This window comes from Octopus bimaculoides, chromosome 9, assembly GCF_046866305.1.
Source record: "Octopus bimaculoides isolate indiv1 chromosome 9, ASM4686630v1, whole genome shotgun sequence".
NCBI lineage: Eukaryota > Metazoa > Mollusca > Cephalopoda > Octopoda > Octopodidae > Octopus > Octopus bimaculoides.
This window is the reverse complement of record NC_142936.1, coordinates 24,071,544-24,076,543: the sequence shown is the minus strand read 5'-3', so window position 1 is coordinate 24,076,543 and position 5,000 is coordinate 24,071,544. Positions and strand designations below refer to the sequence as shown.

The window sequence follows — 5,000 nt, the reverse complement described above, 5'->3', positions numbered from 1 at the left end:
GGAACCCCGCAGTCAAACTGAACCTGATACCATGTGGCTAGGAAGCAAGTTTCTTGCCAGAACTACAGAACTACAGACAGTTAACTGTTTATATAGACTCTTTCTTATAATCACCAGTACTTACATCCTAATGTTCATATAAGCGCACATATGAATGTTGTGAGTATATGCGCATATGCGGCTGCGTCTGTATGCGCGTGTGTGCGCATGCACAGACATTGCAGTACTACTTTCTGTAGAATCTGAAACTTTACAATTCCGAGTATAAACTACAGTGAAAGTCAGCATGATCACACTGAAGATAAACCAGCTGACTACAGCGCTGCCATTGTGACGACTATCGATAATAAAGACAACTACACCAGAATTAATAATAATAATAATAATAATAATAATAATAATAATAATAATAATAATAATAATAATAATAATGATAATAATAATCCTTTCTATTATAGGTACAAGGGCCTGAAATTTTGGTAGAGGGGACTAGTCGCTTAGGCTGATCCATGTACTCAACTGGTACTTATTTTTATCGACACCGAAATGATGAAAGGCAAAGTCAACCTCAACAGAATATGATCTCAGAACGTAAAGACGGACGCTATACCGCTAGGCATTTTGTCCGGCGAACTAATGATTCTGTCAGCTGACACCGTAATAATAATAATAATGATGATGATGATAATAATAATAATAATAATAATAATATAAAAGATCAGACAAAGAAGACGTGTTTATTAATTGACATGAGTATTCCCTCTGATCATAATATAGCGGCGAAAGAATTTGACAAGATCAGTAAATATAAAGACTTGCTAATAGAAATTGAAAACATGTGGCACCTCAAGGCGACTACCATACCAGTGATTGTAGGATCTCTAGGAATGATTAAAAAAGGTACTGAAACCTATTTGAAAATGATACCAGGCTTACCGTCCCTACAGGAAGTGCAAAAAATCGTGCTAACTGGAACGACTCATGTACTGAGAAGAGCATTATCGCTGTGAAAACAACATCCATTCATGAATTTTTTTTTTTTTTTTAAATACATGTGAATTTGCGTGTGTAAACTGGGAATGCATACAACGAGTTTCTCTGCCCTAGGTGTACGAAAAACACTCGGCGAGAAATAGAAGAAAATTTGAAGAAAGAAGAAAAAAAACAACATAATAATAATAATAATCCTTTCTTATGTAGGCACATGACCTGAAATTTTGGCGGAGGAGACTAGACGCTTATAACGACCCATGTACTTAACTGGTACTTATTTTTTTAGCGACCCCGAAAGGTTGAAAGGCAAAGTCGACATCAACGGAATTTGATCTCAGAACGTAACCATATTGTCCATATTGTACTGCGTGGTAACGATTCTGCCGGCTGACACCTTAATAATAATAAAGCTGGACTCTTCCGTCAAAGACGACGTATTAGCCTTTGGCTATTGCCGGACGACCTACACAAATGATTTGTTTATAGTGATCAAATGTTCATACCGAACATTATCTCACTCTCTCTATCAGATCGACGTTGTCTGAACAGATGCACAATGAATTATGAGTCAGGTGTCGAAGTGATCGGAGAGTAACGGGAGATGAAGTGTTTTGTTCAAGATCACAACGCATCACCTGGTCTAGGAATTGAAATCACGTTCGCTAGATCGTGAGTGCAACACCCTAACCACTAAGCTATGTAAACTACAACAATGATTATATCAACTACAATATAAGCAACAGCAAGTATGAGAGCGTTTGGAGTATGTTCAGCATTTGTTGAAGTGGTCACTTAGAGATAATAATTGCACGTCTTATGATGTGATGTGAAAGTTTGATGGAGAAGCAGTAGGAGTGTGTTTGAGTGAGTGTCGAAGACATTATAGACATTATATGAAGGAGAATAGCAACAACTTCAACAACAAATTGTCTTTCATCATTTCATCCTTTCGTAGGTTGAAGAAATAAAGTACCAGACAAGTTGTCAAGTTATGTGGGATCGATGTCATCATCTGAACCGCTCCCCCTAAAAACAGCAAGCCACATGCTTAAATTTGAAACGATGTTATACGTTTTTATTACGACGGAGAGCTGGCAGAATAGTTAGCATGCTGGACAGAGTGCTTAATGGCATTTCTTCCAGTTTTACATTCTCACTTCAAATTCCGCCGAGGTCGAATTTGCCTTTCATCTTTTCGCGGGGTCGATAAAATAAGTAAGCAGTTGAGCACTGGAGTTGATGTAATTGACTTAACCCCTCCCCCAAAATTGCTGGCCTTGTACTGAAATTTGAAACCATTATTATTATTATTATTATTATTATTATTATTATATTTATTATTATTGAGTGAGTAGTGCGTGCGATCAATGTGACACTGGGGTAATATATACAAAGCCCAGTATACCCATCATGACTACCGGTCTGATAAGAGCACACCAGACACATGCATCACAACCATATGTGTGCAACATGGTGACCTCTTATCAAGATAAACAGCGCATGACCTTGCAGGTGGGCCCCGTCAGAATTTTCTTCAGGTCGAGTAACCCATCCCGCACAAAAGGTCCTTGAATAAGGGTTGTTTAACGATGATGGAAGAAGCATGCATGTTTCCAGGATTGAATTATTAAAACTTCAAAGAATCCCTCTCAACATATGGCTATGATGCGCCCCTACTATTCCTACTCGTGATCAGAAATGCACATATCGTTAGCCACTAAGGGACATACTCAGCGAGTTAAGGTCAAGCAAGGGACAAGCAAATCTGTGGTACTGACCAGAATATTTGTTTTAGCCCATCTTTTATACAAAGACAAATATGTACATTATAACACTTGCAATCAGTTAAGATCAGAAACCATAAGAACCAATTCTTTCCAGGTCGATAAAATAAATACCAACTGAGTACTAGGGTCGATGTAATCGACTAACTCCCTCCCCGAAATTTCAGGCCTTGTGCCTATAGTAGAAGGGGTTGTTATTATTATTATTATTATTATTATTATTATTATTATTATTATATGGCAAGAGTGAATGGTACCTCCCTAAGTGTAGAACTGTGAGCCGGAGAAGGGAATTGGAGAAGGCACTAGCTCTTGGAGGTCAGTGAGATTTTGGACAGTGGGGTTCCTCATTTATCCCTAGAAGTCACCCTGTATCAGGAGGGCTACGTCTCTATCATACGCCCTGCCTTTTTTCTTAAACTTTGTATACTATGTATATTACCCTTCCTTTTCAGTGAATACCGTATATACTTGCTCTTTTTTGGCAGTTATTTATTTACATATTTTATCATTTCATTACATGTAAACCCCCCACACTTTATGTCTGTCTTTGTATTGTCCCCTTCATCCTTCACCATGGTGGCAAATAAATGTAATCCTTATTATTATTATGATTTTACTTCTCAGAGCGCTTGGTCTTGTTTGCTCTGGTGGATTCTGTGAGAGCGAACAGCAGCATGTTGTCAGAGGTCTCAGTGTCTCTTTCTGCACAGTATAAGCTTTGATAATTGCTTGTTAATTATTGTAGAAAATATTCAACATCCAAGTACCAATCTCAAAATCCTAGCTGTCCCCAGCAGAGAAGTTTTCTGAGCTTGCTCTGCTCTCATGTCATTTCCGATTTCTCTAACATATTTCTCGAACTTGGTTGTCAGTACTCCGAGTGCCCCTACAACAACAGAAATAATTATTGTCCATCTGCATGATCTGGGTTCAAATTCCGTTGAGGTCGACTTTACCTTTCATCCTTTCGGGGTCACTAAAATAAGTACCAGTTCAGTACTGGGGTCGAATATAATCGACTTGTCCCCTCTCCTAAAATTTCAGGACTTGTGCCTATAGTAGAAAGGATTATTATTATTATTATTATTATTATTATTATTATTATTAATAATAAGGCGAGCTAGTAGACAATCGTCACAACGCCGAGTAAAATGCTTAGCAGCATTTCGTCCGTTCTTAAGTTCTGAGTTTAAATTCCGCCGAGATCGACTTTGCCATTGATCCTTTCGGGGGTCAGTAAAATAAGTATCAGTTGAGTACTGGGGTGATGTAATCGACTTGCCCTTTCCCCCAAATTTCAAGCCTTGTGGCCATAGTAGAAAGCATTATTATTATTATTATTATTGTTGAGTAGTTTTATTTTTATAACGTGCTTTCACTTCACTACCGAGCGCAGCTCTGTGTGCCTTGGGTATGTGCTGTGGTTTGCTGTGATGCTCTTATGGTTACTGTATTGAAAGTGTTTTGCGTAGGATGTGTGCAGTGCCCAGTAGTGCAATTTTCTGTATGTTATATATATTTGTAAGTCCTGGTGTTTTTGTTATGTATTTGTCTGAATATTTTTTTATTATACCTAAGGCACCTACTATTATTATTATTATTATCATAACGCCACAACTAGTAATAAAAACTATACCAATAATAACAAAATTGCACCAATAACGTGGTTATTAGACATTCTAGAAATAACAGTAAAATTCCCTTGAAATTTCCACTCGACTGTTTTTTTTTTTTTGTTTTTTTATATTTTTCATGATAGAGGGGTACATTGTAAAATATATTCTCTGATGGACATATGGAAAAAAAAAAGAGAAGAGGAAATGGCAATGGCCAAAGCGGCTTTCGTCATGATTATAGGTCCGCTCTGACAAGATAGATTTGGGGTTGAACGACAGCACCACCAACAGCGATAACAGTAACACTATGTGTGTGTCACAAACAAAAGAAGATCTAACTTCCGCAGTAATATTTTTTTTATATATCTGGTGCCCGTTTAAGGGGTTCGGGAAATAACACTGAAAATTTTAATGGGTTATTTATTTATTTATTTATTTGGCTTGCGCGGTAATTATCAAACGTCATCAGTTCATCTATCTTTGCTGCTGTCGTCATCACCCAAGTCACTATTACCGTCGCCGTCGTCGTCGTCGTCGTCGTCGTCAGTAGAAGTAATTCCTATAACAAACAGTAACAACTACAACAACAACAATAGTAACAACA

General features: G+C 37.6%; 1 protein-coding gene across 1 annotated transcript in view; it reads left to right on the top strand.

Moving 5' to 3' along the window:
- The first annotated feature begins 4,845 nt into the window (after positions 1–4,845).
- The window catches only part of LOC106882048 (voltage-dependent calcium channel gamma-5 subunit), a 308,900-nt gene continuing 308,745 nt past the window's right edge, over positions 4,846–5,000 (top strand). Inside the window, exon 1 of the mRNA XM_089357290.1 lies at positions 4,846–5,000. This exon is cut by the window's right edge and continues 1,192 nt beyond it. The gene's annotated coding sequence lies outside the window, so the exon portion shown is untranslated.